Raw genomic sequence first — 17,285 nt, 5'->3', positions numbered from 1 at the left:
TGTCATGAGACTCGTGGCGACTTGTCATGAGACTCGTGGCGACTTGTCATGAGACTCGTGGCGACTTGTCATGAGACTCGTGGCGACTTGTCATGAGACTCGTGGCGACTTGTCATGAGACTCGTGGCGACTTGTCATGAGACTCGTGGCGACTTGTCATGAGACTCGTGGCGACTTGTCATGAGACTCGTGGCGACTTGTCATGAGACTCGTGGCGACTTGTCATGAGACTCGTGGCGACTTGTCATGAGACTCGTGGCGACTTGTCATGAGACTCGTGGCGACTTGTCATGAGACTCGTGGCGACTTGTCATGAGACTCGTGGCGACTTGTCATGAGACTCGTGGCGACTTGTCATGAGACTCGTGGCGACTTGTCATGAGACTCGTGGCGACTTGTCATGAGACTCGTGGCGACTTGTCATGAGACTCGTGGCGACTTGTCATGAGACTCGTGGCGACTTGTCATGAGACTCGTGGCGACTTGTCATGAGACTCGTGGCGACTTGTCATGAGACTCGTGGCGACTTGTCATGAGACTCGTGGCGACTTGTCATGAGACTCGTGGCGACTTGTCATGAGACTCGTGGCGACTTGTCATGAGACTCGTGGCGACTTGTCATGAGACTCGTGGCGACTTGTCATGAGACTCGTGGCGACTTGTCATGAGACTCGTGGCGACTTGTCATGAGACTTGACTTGACTTGACTTGACTTGACTTGACTTGACTTGACTTGACTTGACTTGACTTGACTTGACTTGACTTGACTTGACTTGTCATGAGACTTGACTTGACTTGACTTGACTTGACTTGACTTGACTTGACTTGTCATGAGACTTGACTTGACTTGACTTGACTTGACTTGACTTGACTTGACTTGACTTGACTGGACTTGTGGTGACTTGTGGTGACTTTACTTGACTTGTGGTGACTTGACTTTTGGTGACTTGACTTGTGGTGACTTGACTTGTAGTGACTTGACTTGACTTGTCTTGTCATGACTTGTGGCGACTTGTCATGAGACTCGTGGCGACTTGTCATGAGACTCGTGGCGACTTGTCATGAGACTCGTGGCGACTTGTCATGAGACTCGTGGCGACTTGTCATGAGACTCGTGGCGACTTGTCATGAGACTCGTGGCGACTTGTCATGAGACTCGTGGCGACTTGTCATGACACTCGTGGCGACTTGTCATGAGACTCGTGGCGACTTGTCATGAGACTCGTGGCGACTTGTCATGAGACTCGTGGCGACTTGTCATGAGACTCGTGGCGACTTGTCATGAGACTCGTGGCGACTTGTCATGAGACTCGTGGCGACTTGTCATGAGACTCGTGGCGACTTGTCATGAGACTCGTGGCGACTTGTCATGAGACTTGACTTGACTTGACTTGACTTGACTTGACTTGACTTGACTTGACTTGTCATGAGACTTGACTTGACTTGACTTGACTTGACTTGACTTGACTTGACTGGACTTGTGGTGACTTGTGCTGACTTTACTTGACTTGTGGTGACTTGACTTGTGGTGACTTGACTTGTGGTGACTTGACTTGTAGTGACTTGACTTGACTTGACTTGTCTTGTCATGACTTGTGGCGACTTGTCATGAGACTCGTGGCGACTTGTCATGAGACTCGTGGCGACTTGTCATGAGACTCGTGGCGACTTGTCATGAGACTCGTGGCGACTGTTCATAAGACTCGTGGCGACTTGTCATGAGACTCGTGGCGACTTGTCATGAGACTCGTGACGACTTGTCATGACACTCGTGGCGACTTGTCATGAGACTCGTGGCGACTTGTCATGAGACTCGTGGCGACTTGTCATGAGACTCGTGGCGACTTGTCATGAGACTCGTGGCGACTTGTCATGAGACTCGTGGCGACTTGTCATGAGACTCGTGGCGACTTGTCATGAGACTCGTGGCGACTTGTCATGAGACTCGTGGCGACTTGTCATGAGACTCGTGGCGACTTGTCATGAGACTCGTGGCGACTTGTCATGAGACTCGTGGCGACTTGTCATGAGACTCGTGGCGACTTGTCATGAGACTCGTGGCGACTTGTCATGAGACTCGTGGCGACTTGTCATGAGACTCGTGGCGACTTGTCATGAGACTCGTGGCGACTTGTCATGAGACTCGTGGCGACTTGTCATGAGACTCGTGGCGACTTGTCATGAGACTCGTGGCGACTTGTCATGAGACTCGTGGCGACTTGTCATGAGACTCGTGGCGACTTGTCATGAGACTCGTGGCGACTTGTCATGAGACTCGTGGCGACTTGTCATGAGACTCGTGGCGACTTGTCATGAGACTCGTGGCGACTTGTCATGAGACTCGTGGCGACTTGTCATGAGACTCGTGGCGACTTGTCATGAGACTCGTGGCGACTTGTCATGAGACTCGTGGCGACTTGTCATGAGACTCGTGGCGACTTGTCATGAGACTCGTGGCGACTTGTCATGAGACTCGTGGCGACTTGTCATGAGACTCGTGGCGACTTGTCATGAGACTCGTGGCGACTTGTCATGAGACTCGTGGCGACTTGTCATGAGACTCGTGGCGACTTGTCATGAGACTCGTGGCGACTTGTCATGAGACTCGTGGCGACTTGTCATGAGACTCGTGGCGACTTGTCATGAGACTTGACTTGACTTGACTTGACTTGACTTGACTTGACTTGACTTGACTTGACTTGTCATGAGACTTGACTTGACTTGACTTGACTTGACTTGACTTGACTTGACTTGACTTGACTTGACTTGACTGGACTTGTGGTGACTTGTGGTGACTTTACTTGACTTGTGGTGACTTGACTTTTGGTGACTTGACTTGTGGTGACTTGACTTGTAGTGACTTGACTTGACTTGACTTGTCTTGTCATGACTTGTGGCGACTTGTCATGAGACTCGTGGCGACTTGTCATGAGACTCGTGGCGACTTGTCATGAGACTCGTGGCGACTTGTCATGAGACTCGTGGCGACTTGTCATGAGACTCGTGGCGACTTGTCATGAGACTCGTGGCGACTTGTCATGAGACTCGTGGCGACTTGTCATGAGACTCGTGGCGACTTGTCATGACACTCGTGGCGACTTGTCATGAGACTCGTGGCGACTTGTCATGAGACTCTTGGCGACTTGTCATGAGACTCGTGGCGACTTGTCATGAGACTCGTGGCGACTTGTCATGAGACTCGTGGCGACTTGTCATGAGACTCGTGGCGACTTGTCATGAGACTCGTGGCGACTTGTCATGAGACTCGTGGCGACTTGTCATGAGACTCGTGGCGACTTGTCATGAGACTCGTGGCGACTTGTCATGAGACTCGTGGCGACTTGTCATGAGACTCGTGGCGACTTGTCATGAGACTCGTGGCGACTTGTCATGAGACTCGTGGCGACTTGTCATGAGACTCGTGGCGACTTGTCATGAGACTCGTGGCGACTTGTCATGAGACTCGTGGCGACTTGTCATGAGACTCGTGGCGACTTGTCATGAGACTCGTGGCGACTTGTCATGAGACTCGTGGCGACTTGTCATGAGACTCGTGGCGACTTGTCATGAGACTTGACTTGACTTGACTTGACTTGACTTGACTTGACTTGACTTGACTTGACTTGTCATGAGACTTGACTTGACTTGACTTGACTTGACTTGACTTGACTTGACTTGTCATGAGACTTGACTTGACTTGACTTGACTTGACTTGACTTGACTTGACTTGACTTGACTGGACTTGTGGTGACTTGTGGTGACTTTACTTGACTTGTGGTGACTTGACTTTTGGTGACTTGACTTGTGGTGACTTGACTTGTAGTGACTTGACTTGACTTGACTTGTCTTGTCATGACTTGTGGCGACTTGTCATGAGACTCGTGGCGACTTGTAATGAGACTCGTGGCGACTTGTCATGAGACTCGTGGCGACTTGTCATGAGACTCGTGGCGACTTGTCATGAGACTCGTGGCGACTTGTCATGAGACTCGTGGCGACTTGTCATGAGACTCGTGGCGACTTGTCATGACACTCGTGGCGACTTGTCATGAGACTCGTGGCGACTTGTCATGAGACTCGTGGCGACTTGTCATGAGACTCGTGGCGACTTGTCATGAGACTCGTGGCGACTTGTCATGAGACTCGTGGCGACTTGTCATGAGACTCGTGGCGACTTGTCATGAGACTCGTGGCGACTTGTCATGAGACTCGTGGCGACTTGTCATGAGACTCGTGGCGACTTGTCATGAGACTCGTGGCGACTTGTCATGAGACTCGTGGCGACTTGTCATGAGACTCGTGGCGACTTGTCATGAGACTCGTGGCGACTTGTCATGAGACTCGTGGCGACTTGTCATGAGACTCGTGGCGACTTGTCATGAGACTCGTGGCGACTTGTCATGAGACTCGTGGCGACTTGTCATGAGACTCGTGGCGACTTGTCATGAGACTCGTGGGGACTTGTCATGAGATTCGTGGCGACTTGTCATGAGAATCGTGGCGACTTGTCATGAGACTCGTGGCGACTTGTCATGAGACTCGTGGCGACTTGTCATGAGACTCGTGGCGACTTGTCATGAGACTCGTGGCGACTTGTCGTGAGACTCGTGGCGACTTGTCGTGAGACTCGTGGCGACTTGTCGTGAGACTCGTGGCGACTTGTCATGAGACTCGTGGCGACTTGTCGTGAGACTCGTGGCGACTTGTCGTGAGACTCGTGGCGACTTGTCACGAGACTCGTGGCGACTTGTCATGAGACTCGTGGCGACTTGTCATGAGACTCGTGGCGACTTGTCATGAGACTCGTGGCGACTTGTCATGAGACCCATGGCGACTTGTCATGAGACTCGTGGCGACTTGTCATGAGACTCGTGGCGACTTGTCATGAGACTCGTGGCGACTTGTCATGCGACTCGTGGCGACTTGTCATGAGACTCGTGGCGACTTGTCATGAGACTCGTGGCGACTTGTCATGAGACTCGTGGCGACTTGTCATGAGACTCGTGGCGACTTGTCATGAGACTCGTGGCGACTTGTCATGAGACTCGTGGCGACTTGTCATGAGACTTGACTTGACTTGACTTGACTTGACTTGACTTGACTTGACTTGACTTGACTTGACTTGACTTGACTTGTCATGAGACTTGACTTGACTTGACTTGACTTGACTTGACTTGACTTGACTTGACTTGTCATGAGACTTGACTTGACTTGACTTGACTTGACATGACTTGACTTGACTTGACTTGACTGGACTTGTGGTGACTTGTGGTGACTTTACTTGACTTGTGGTGACTTGACTTGTGGTGACTTGACTTGTGGTGACTTGACTTGTAGTGACTTGACTTGACTTGACTTGTCTTGTCATGACTTGTGGCGACTTGTCATGAGACTCGTGGCGACTTGTCATGAGACTCGTGGCGACTTGTCATGAGACTCGTGGCGACTTGTCATGAGACTCGTGGCGACTTGTCATGAGACTCGTGGCGACTTGTCATGAGACTCGTGGCGACTTGTCATGAGACTCGTGGCGACTTGTCATGACACTCGTGGCGACTTGTCATGAGACTCGTGGCGACTTGTCATGAGACTCGTGGCGACTTGTCATGAGACTCGTGGCGACTTGTCATGAGACTCGTGGCGACTTGTCATGAGACTCGTGGCGACTTGTCATGAGACTCGTGGCGACTTGTCATGAGACTCGTGGCGACTTGTCATGAGACTCGTGGCGACTTGTCATGAGACTCGTGGCGACTTGTCATGAGACTCGTGGCGACTTGTCATGAGACTCGTGGCGACTTGTCATGAGACTCGTGGCGACTTGTCATGAGACTCGTGGCGACTTGTCATGAGACTCGTGGCGACTTGTCATGAGACTCGTGGCGACTTGTCATGAGACTCGTGGCGACTTGTCATGAGACTCGTGGCGACTTGTCATGAGACTCGTGGCGACTTGTCATGAGACTCGTGGGGACTTGTCATGAGATTCGTGGCGACTTGTCATGAGAATCGTGGCGACTTGTCATGAGACTCGTGGCGACTTGTCATGAGACTCGTGGCGACTTGTCATGAGACTCGTGGCGACTTGTCATGAGACTCGTGGCGACTTGTCGTGAGACTCGTGGCGACTTGTCGTGAGACTCGTGGCGACTTGTCGTGAGACTCGTGGCGACTTGTCATGAGACTCGTGGCGACTTGTCGTGAGACTCGTGGCGACTTGTCGTGAGACTCGTGGCGACTTGTCATGAGACTCGTGGCGACTTGTCATGAGACTCGTGGCGACTTGTCATGAGACTCGTGGCGACTTGTCATGAGACTCGTGGCGACTTGTCATGAGACCCGTGGCGACTTGTCATGAGACTCGTGGCGACTTGTCATGAGACTCGTGGCGACTTGTCATGAGACTCGTGGCGACTTGTCATGCGACTCGTGGCGACTTGTCATGAGACTCGTGGCGACTTGTCATGAGACTCGTGGCGACTTGTCATGAGACTCGTGGCGACTTGTCATGAGACTCGTGGCGACTTGTCATGAGACTCGTGGCGACTTGTCATGAGACTCGTGGCGACTTGTCATGAGACTCGTGGCGACTTGTCATGAGACTTGACTTGACTTGACTTGACTTGACTTGACTTGACTTGACTTGACTTGACTTGACTTGACTTGACTTGACTTGTCATGAGACTTGACTTGACTTGACTTGACTTGACTTGACTTGACTTGACTTGACTTGTCATGAGACTTGACTTGACTTGACTTGACTTGACATGACTTGACTTGACTTGACTTGACTGGACTTGTGGTGACTTGTGGTGACTTTACTTGACTTGTGGTGACTTGACTTGTGGTGACTTGACTTGTGGTGACTTGACTTGTAGTGACTTGACTTGACTTGACTTGTCTTGTCATGACTTGTGGCGACTTGTCATGAGACTCGTGGCGACTTGTCATGAGACTCGTGGCGACTTGTCATGAGACTCGTGGCGACTTGTCATGAGACTCGTGGCGACTTGTCATGAGACTCGTGGCGACTTGTCATGAGACTCTTGGCGACTTGTCATGAGACTCGTGGCGACTTGTCATGAGACTCGTGGCGACTTGTCATGAGACTCGTGGCGACTTGTCATGAGACTCGTGGCGACTTGTCATGAGACTCGTGGCGACTTGTCATGAGACTCGTGGCGACTTGTCATGAGACTCGTGGCGACTTGTCATGAGACTCGTGGCGACTTGTCATGAGACTCGTGGCGACTTGTCTTGAGACTCGTGGCGACTTGTCATGAGACTCGTGGCGACTTGTCATGAGACTTGACTTGACTTGACTTGACTTGACTTGACTTGTCATGAGACTTGACTTGACTTGACTTGACTTGACTTGACTTGACTTGACTGGACTTGTGGTGACTTGTGCTGACTTTACTTGACTTGTGGTGACTTGACTTGTGGTGACTTGACTTGTGGTGACTTGACTTGTAGTGACTTGACTTGACTTGACTTGTCTTGTCATGACTTGTGGCGACTTGTCATGAGACTCGTGGCGACTTGTCATGAGACTCGTGGCGACTGTTCATAAGACTCGTGGCGACTTGTCATGAGACTCGTGGCGACTTGTCATGAGACTCGTGGCGACTTGTCATGACACTCGTGGCGACTTGTCATGAGACTCGTGGCGACTTGTCATGAGACTCGTGGCGACTTGTCATGAGACTCGTGGCGACTTGTCATGAGACTCGTGGCGACTTGTCATGAGACTCGTGGCGACTTGTCATGAGACTCGTGGCGACTTGTCATGAGACTCGTGGCGACTTGTCATGAGACTCGTGGCGACTTGTCATGAGACTCGTGGCGACTTGTCATGAGACTCGTGGCGACTTGTCATGAGACTCGTGGCGACTTGTCATGAGACTCGTGGCGACTTGTCATGAGACTCGTGGCGACTTGTCATGAGACTCGTGGCGACTTGTCATGAGACTCGTGGCGACTTGTCATGAGACTCGTGGCGACTTGTCATGAGACTCGTGGCGACTTGTCATGAGACTCGTGGCGACTTGTCATGAGACTTGACTTGACTTGACTTGTCATGAGACTTGACTTGACTTGACTTGACTTGACTTGACTTGACTTGACTGGACTTGTGGTGACTTGTGCTGACTTTACTTGACTTGTGGTGACTTGACTTGTGGTGACTTGACTTGTGGTGACTTGACTTGTAGTGACTTGACTTGACTTGACTTGTCTTGTCATGACTTGTGGCGACTTGTCATGAGACTCGTGGCGACTTGTCATGAGACTCGTGGCGACTTGTCATGAGACTCGTCGCGACTTGTCATGAGACTCGTGGCGACTGTTCATAAGACTCGTGGCGACTTGTCATGAGACTCGTGGCGACTTGTCATGAGACTCGTGGCGACTTGTCATGAGACTCGTGGCGACTTGTCATGAGACTCGTGGCGACTTGTCATGAGACTCGTGGCGACTTGTCATGAGACTCGTGGCGACTTGTCATGAGACTCGTGGCGACTTGTCATGAGACTCGTGGCGACTTGTCATGAGACTCGTGGCGACTTGTCATGAGACTCGTGGCGACTTGTCATGAGACTCGTGGCGACTTGTCATGAGACTCGTGGCGACTTGTCATGAGACTCGTGGCGACTTGTCATGAGACTCGTGGCGACTTGTCATGAGACTCGTGGCGACTTGTCATGAGACTCGTGGCGACTTGTCATGAGACTCGTGGTTACTTGTCATGAGACTCGTGGCGACTTGTCATGAGACTCGTGGCGACTTGTCATGAGACTCGTGGCGACTTGTCATGAGACTCGTGGCGACTTGTCATGAGACTCGTGGCGACTTGTCATGAGACTCGTGGCGACTTGTCATGAGACTCGTGGCGACTTGTCATGAGACTCGTGGCGACTTGTCATGAGACTCGTGGCGACTTGTCATGAGACTCGTGGCGACTTGTCATGAGACTCGTTGCGACTTGTCATGAGACTCGTGGCGACTTGTCATGAGACTCGTGGCGACTTGTCATGAGACTCGTGGCGACTTGTCATGAGACTCGTGGCGACTTGTCATGAGACTTGACTTGACTTGACTTGACTTGACTTGACTTGACTTGACTTGACTTGACTTGACTTGACTTGACTTGACTTGTCATGAGACTTGACTTGACTTGACTTGACTTGACTTGACTTGACTTGACTTGACTTGTCATGAGACTTGACTTGACTTGACTTGACTTGACATGACTTGACTTGACTTGACTTGACTGGACTTGTGGTGACTTGTGGTGACTTTACTTGACTTGTGGTGACTTGACTTGTGGTGACTTGACTTGTGGTGACTTGACTTGTAGTGACTTGACTTGACTTGACTTGTCTTGTCATGACTTGTGGCGACTTGTCATGAGACTCGTGGCGACTTGTCATGAGACTCGTGGCGACTTGTCATGAGACTCGTCGCGACTTGTCATGAGACTCGTGGCGACTGTTCATAAGACTCGTGGCGACTTGTCATGAGACTCGTGGCGACTTGTCATGAGACTCGTGGCGACTTGTCATGAGACTCGTGGCGACTTGTCATGAGACTCGTGGCGACTTGTCATGAGACTCGTGGCGACTTGTCATGAGACTCGTGGCGACTTGTCATGAGACTCGTGGCGACTTGTCATGAGACTCGTGGCGACTTGTCATGAGACTCGTGGCGACTTGTCATGAGACTCGTGGCGACTTGTCATGAGACTCGTGGCGACTTGTCATGAGACTCGTGGCGACTTGTCATGAGACTCGTGGCGACTTGTCATGAGACTCGTGGCGACTTGTCATGAGACTCGTGGCGACTTGTCATGAGACTCGTGGCGACTTGTCATGAGACTCGTGGTTACTTGTCATGAGACTCGTGGCGACTTGTCATGAGACTCGTGGCGACTTGTCATGAGACTCGTGGCGACTTGTCATGAGACTCGTGGCGACTTGTCATGAGACTCGTGGCGACTTGTCATGAGACTCGTGGCGACTTGTCATGAGACTCGTGGCGACTTGTCATGAGACTCGTGGCGACTTGTCATGAGACTCGTGGCGACTTGTCATGAGACTCGTGGCGACTTGTCATGAGACTCGTTGCGACTTGTCATGAGACTCGTGGCGACTTGTCATGAGACTCGTGGCGACTTGTCATGAGACTCGTGGCGACTTGTCATGAGACTCGTGGCGACTTGTCATGAGACTTGACTTGACTTGACTTGACTTGACTTGACTTGACTTGACTTGACTTGACTTGACTTGACTTGACTTGACTTGTCATGAGACTTGACTTGACTTGACTTGACTTGACTTGACTTGACTTGACTTGACTTGTCATGAGACTTGACTTGACTTGACTTGATTTGACATGACTTGACTTGACTTGACTTGACTGGACTTGTGGTGACTTGTGGTGACTTTACTTGACTTGTGGTGACTTGACTTGTGGTGACTTGACTTGTGGTGACTTGACTTGTAGTGACTTGACTTGACTTGACTTGTCTTGTCATGACTTGTGGCGACTTGTCATGAGACTCGTGGCGACTTGTCATGAGACTCGTGGCGACTTGTCATGAGACTCGTGGCGACTTGTCATGAGACTCGTGGCGACTTGTCATGAGACTCGTGGCGACTTGTCATGAGACTCGTGGCGACTTGTCATGAGACTCGTGGCGACTTGTCATGAGACTCGTGGCGACTTGTCATGAGACTCGTGGCGACTTGTCATGAGACTCGTGGCGACTTGTCATGAGACTCGTGGCGACTTGTCATGAGACTCGTGGCGACTTGTCATGAGACTCGTGGCGACTTGTCATGAGACTCGTGGCGACTTGTCATGAGACTCGTGGCGACTTGTCATGAGACTCGTGGCGACTTGTCATGAGACTCGTGGCGACTTGTCATGAGACTTGACTTGACTTGACTTGACTTGACTTGACTTGACTTGACTTGACTTGACTTGTCATGAGACTTGACTTGACTTGACTTGACTTGACTTGACTTGACTTGACTTGACTGGACTTGTGGTGACTTGTGCTGACTTTACTTGACTTGTGGTGACTTGACTTGTGGTGACTTGACTTGTGGTGACTTGACTTGTAATGACTTGACTTGACTTGACTTGTCTTGTCATGACTTGTGGCGACTTGTCATGAGACTCGTGGCGACTTGTCATGAGACTCGTGGCGACTTGTCATGAGACTCGTGGCGACTTGTCATGAGACTCGTGGCGACTGTTCATAAGACTCGTGGCGACTTGTCATGAGACTCGTGGCGACTTGTCATGAGACTCGTGGCGACTTGTCATGACACTCGTGGCGACTTGTCATGAGACTCGTGGCGACTTGTCATGAGACTCGTGGCGACTTGTCATGAGACTCGTGGCGACTTGTCATGAGACTCGTGGCGACTTGTCATGAGACTCGTGGCGACTTGTCATGAGACTCGTGGCGACTTGTCATGAGACTCGTGGCGACTTGTCATGAGACTCGTGGCGACTTGTCATGAGACTTGACTTGACTTGACTTGTCATGAGACTTGACTTGACTTGACTTGACTTGACTTGACTTGACTTGACTGGACTTGTGGTGACTTGTGCTGACTTTACTTGACTTGTGGTGACTTGACTTGTGGTGACTTGACTTGTGGTGACTTGACTTGTAGTGACTTGACTTGACTTGACTTGTCTTGTCATGACTTGTGGCGACTTGTCATGAGACTCGTGGCGACTTGTCATGAGACTCGTGGCGACTTGTCATGAGACTCGTCGCGACTTGTCATGAGACTCGTGGCGACTGTTCATAAGACTCGTGGCGACTTGTCATGAGACTCGTGGCGACTTGTCATGAGACTCGTGGCGACTTGTCATGAGACTCGTGGCGACTTGTCATGAGACTCGTGGCGACTTGTCATGAGACTCGTGGCGACTTGTCATGAGACTCGTGGCGACTTGTCATGAGACTCGTGGCGACTTGTCATGAGACTCGTGGCGACTTGTCATGAGACTCGTGGCGACTTGTCATGAGACTCGTGGCGACTTGTCATGAGACTCGTGGCGACTTGTCATGAGACTCGTGGCGACTTGTCATGAGACTCGTGGCGACTTGTCATGAGACTCGTGGCGACTTGTCATGAGACTCGTGGCGACTTGTCATGAGACTCGTGGCGACTTGTCATGAGACTCGTGGTTACTTGTCATGAGACTCGTGGCGACTTGTCATGAGACTCGTGGCGACTTGTCATGAGACTCGTGGCGACTTGTCATGAGACTCGTGGCGACTTGTCATGAGACTCGTGGCGACTTGTCATGAGACTCGTGGCGACTTGTCATGAGACTCGTGGCGACTTGTCATGAGACTCGTGGCGACTTGTCATGAGACTCGTGGCGACTTGTCATGAGACTCGTGGCGACTTGTCATGAGACTCGTGGCGACTTGTCATGAGACTCGTGGCGACTTGTCATGAGACTCGTGGCGACTTGTCATGAGACTCGTGGCGACTTGTCATGAGACTCGTGGCGACTTGTCATGAGACTCGTGGCGACTTGTCATGAGACTTGACTTGACTTGACTTGACTTGACTTGACTTGACTTGACTTGACTTGACTTGACTTGACTTGACTTGACTTGTCATGAGACTTGACTTGACTTGACTTGACTTGACTTGACTTGACTTGACTTGACTTGTCATGAGACTTGACTTGACTTGACTTGACTTGACATGACTTGACTTGACTTGACTTGACTGGACTTGTGGTGACTTGTGGTGACTTTACTTGACTTGTGGTGACTTGACTTGTGGTGACTTGACTTGTGGTGACTTGACTTGTAGTGACTTGACTTGACTTGACTTGTCTTGTCATGACTTGTGGCGACTTGTCATGAGACTCGTGGCGACTTGTCATGAGACTCGTGGCGACTTGTCATGAGACTCGTGGCGACTTGTCATGAGACTCGTGGCGACTTGTCATGAGACTCGTGGCGACTTGTCATGAGACTCGTGGCGACTTGTCATGAGACTCGTGGCGACTTGTCATGAGACTCGTGGCGACTTGTCATGAGACTCGTGGCGACTTGTCATGAGACTCGTGGCGACTTGTCATGAGACTCGTGGCGACTTGTCATGAGACTCGTGGCGACTTGTCATGAGACTCGTGGCGACTTGTCATGAGACTCGTGGCGACTTGTCATGAGACTCGTGGCGACTTGTCATGAGACTCGTGGCGACTTGTCATGAGACTCGTGGCGACTTGTCATGAGACTCGTGGCGACTTGTCATGAGACTTGACTTGACTTGACTTGACTTGACTTGACTTGACTTGACTTGACTTGTCATGAGACTTGACTTGACTTGACTTGACTTGACTTGACTTGACTTGACTTGACTGGACTTGTGGTGACTTGTGCTGACTTTACTTGACTTGTGGTGACTTGACTTGTGGTGACTTGACTTGTGGTGACTTGACTTGTAGTGACTTGACTTGACTTGACTTGTCTTGTCATGACTTGTGGCGACTTGTCATGAGACTCGTGGCGACTTGTCATGAGACTCGTGGCGACTTGTCATGAGACTCGTGGCGACTTGTCATGAGACTCGTGGCGACTGTTCATAAGACTCGTGGCGACTTGTCGTGAGACTCGTGGCGACTTGTCATGAGACTCGTGGCGACTTGTCATGACACTCGTGGCGACTTGTCATGAGACTCGTGGCGACTTGTCATGAGACTCGTGGCGACTTGTCATGAGACTCGTGGCGACTTGTCATGAGACTCGTGGCGACTTGTCATGAGACTCGTGGCGACTTGTCATGAGACTCGTGGCGACTTGTCATGAGACTCGTGGCGACTTGTCATGAGACTCGTGGCGACTTGTCATGAGACTCGTGGCGACTTGTCATGAGACTCGTGGCGACTTGTCATGAGACTCGTGGCGACTTGTCATGAGACTCGTGGCGACTTGTCATGAGACTCGTGGCGACTTGTCATGAGACTCGTGGCGACTTGTCATGAGACTCGTGGCGACTTGTCATGAGACTCGTGGCGACTTGTCATGAGACTTGACTTGACTTGACTTGTCATGAGACTTGACTTGACTTGACTTGACTTGACTTGACTTGACTTGACTGGACTTGTGGTGACTTGTGCTGACTTTACTTGACTTGTGGTGACTTGACTTGTGGTGACTTGACTTGTGGTGACTTGACTTGTAGTGACTTGACTTGACTTGACTTGTCTTGTCATGACTTGTGGCGACTTGTCATGAGACTCGTGGCGACTTGTCATGAGACTCGTGGCGACTTGTCATGAGACTCGTGGCGACTTGTCATGAGACTCGTGGCGACTTGTCATGAGACTCGTGGCGACTTGTCATGAGACTCGTGGCGACTTGTCATGAGACTCGTGGCGACTTGTCATGAGACTCGTGGCGACTTGTCATGAGACTCGTGGCGACTTGTCATGAGACTCGTGGCGACTTGTCATGAGACTCGTGGCGACTTGTCATGAGACTCGTGGCGACTTGTCATGAGACTCGTGGCGACTTGTCATGAGACTCGTGGCGACTTGTCATGAGACTCGTGGCGACTTGTCATGAGACTTGACTTGACTTGACTTGTCATGAGACTTGACTTGACTTGACTTGACTTGACTTGACTTGACTTGACTGGACTTGTGGTGACTTGTGCTGACTTTACTTGACTTGTGGTGACTTGACTTGTGGTGACTTGACTTGTGGTGACTTGACTTGTAGTGACTTGACTTGACTTGACTTGTCTTGTCATGACTTGTGGCGACTTGTCATGAGACTCGTGGCGACTTGTCATGAGACTCGTGGCGACTTGTCATGAGACTCGTCGCGACTTGTCATGAGACTCGTGGCGACTGTTCATAAGACTCGTGGCGACTTGTCATGAGACTCGTGGCGACTTGTCATGAGACTCGTGGCGACTTGTCATGAGACTCGTGGCGACTTGTCATGAGACTCGTGGCGACTTGTCATGAGACTCGTGGCGACTTGTCATGAGACTCGTGGCGACTTGTCATGAGACTCGTGGCGACTTGTCATGAGACTCGTGGCGACTTGTCATGAGACTCGTGGCGACTTGTCATGAGACTCGTGGCGACTTGTCATGAGACTCGTGGCGACTTGTCATGAGACTCGTGGCGACTTGTCATGAGACTCGTGGCGACTTGTCATGAGACTCGTGGCGACTTGTCATGAGACTCGTGGCGACTTGTCATGAGACTCGTGGCGACTTGTCATGAGACTCGTGGTTACTTGTCATGAGACTCGTGGCGACTTGTCATGAGACTCGTGGCGACTTGTCATGAGACTCGTGGCGACTTGTCATGAGACTCGTGGCGACTTGTCATGAGACTCGTGGCGACTTGTCATGAGACTCGTGGCGACTTGTCATGAGACTCGTGGCGACTTGTCATGAGACTCGTGGCGACTTGTCATGAGACTCGTGGCGACTTGTCATGAGACTCGTGGCGACTTGTCATGAGACTCGTTGCGACTTGTCATGAGACTCGTGGCGACTTGTCATGAGACTCGTGGCGACTTGTCATGAGACTCGTGGCGACTTGTCATGAGACTCGTGGCGACTTGTCATGAGACTTGACTTGACTTGACTTGACTTGACTTGACTTGACTTGACTTGACTTGACTTGACTTGACTTGACTTGACTTGTCATGAGACTTGACTTGACTTGACTTGACTTGACTTGACTTGACTTGACTTGTCATGAGACTTGACTTGACTTGACTTGACTTGACATGACTTGACTTGACTTGACTTGACTGGACTTGTGGTGACTTGTGGTGACTTTACTTGACTTGTGGTGACTTGACTTGTGGTGACTTGACTTGTGGTGACTTGACTTGTAGTGACTTGACTTGACTTGACTTGTCTTGTCATGACTTGTGGCGACTTGTCATGAGACTCGTGGCGACTTGTCATGAGACTCGTGGCGACTTGTCATGAGACTCGTGGCGACTTGTCATGAGACTCGTGGCGACTTGTCATGAGACTCGTGGCGACTTGTCATGAGACTCGTGGCGACTTGTCATGAGACTCGTGGCGACTTGTCATGAGACTCGTGGCGACTTGTCATGAGACTCGTGGCGACTTGTCATGAGACTCGTGGCGACTTGTCATGAGACTCGTGGCGACTTGTCATGAGACTCGTGGCGACTTGTCATGAGACTCGTGGCGACTTGTCATGAGACTCGTGGCGACTTGTCATGAGACTCGTGGCGACTTGTCATGAGACTCGTGGCGACTTGTCATGAGACTCGTGGCGACTTGTCATGAGACTCGTGGCGACTTGTCATGAGACTTGACTTGACTTGACTTGACTTGACTTGACTTGACTTGACTTGACTTGTCATGAGACTTGACTTGACTTGACTTGACTTGACTTGACTTGACTTGACTTGACTTGACTGGACTTGTGGTGACTTGTGCTGACTTTACTTGACTTGTGGTGACTTGACTTGTGGTGACTTGACTTGTGGTGACTTGACTTGTAGTGACTTGACTTGACTTGACTTGTCTTGTCATGACTTGTGGCGACTTGTCATGAGACTCGTGGCGACTTGTCATGAGACTCGTGGCGACTTGTCATGAGACTCGTGGCGACTTGTCATGAGACTCGTGGCGACTGTTCATAAGACTCGTGGCGACTTGTCATGAGACTCGTGGCGACTTGTCATGAGACTCGTGGCGACTTGTCATGACACTCGTGGCGACTTGTCATGAGACTCGTGGCGACTTGTCATGAGACTCGTGGCGACTTGTCATGAGACTCGTGGCGACTTGTCATGAGACTCGTGGCGACTTGTCATGAGACTCGTGGCGACTTGTCATGAGACTCGTGGCGACTTGTCATGAGACTCGTGGCGACTTGTCATGAGACTCGTGGCGACTTGTCATGAGACTTGACTTGACTTGACTTGTCATGAGACTTGACTTGACTTGACTTGACTTGACTTGACTTGACTTGACTGGACTTGTGGTGACTTGTGCTGACTTTACTTGACTTGTGGTGACTTGACTTGTGGTGACTTGACTTGTGGTGACTTGACTTGTAGTGACTTGACTTGACTTGACTTGTCTTGTCATGACTTGTGGCGACTTGTCATGAGACTCGTGGCGACTTGTCATGAGACTCGTGGCGACTTGTCATGAGACTCGTCGCGACTTGTCATGAGACTCGTGGCGACTGTTCATAAGACTCGTGGCGACTTGTCATGAGACTCG

The sequence above is a fragment of the Botryllus schlosseri genome, chromosome 12 (assembly GCF_051294905.1).
Source record: "Botryllus schlosseri isolate E-star chromosome 12, Bs_hap1, whole genome shotgun sequence".
NCBI classification, from domain to species: domain Eukaryota; kingdom Metazoa; phylum Chordata; class Ascidiacea; order Stolidobranchia; family Styelidae; genus Botryllus; species Botryllus schlosseri.
This window is presented reverse-complemented; position numbering follows the sequence as displayed.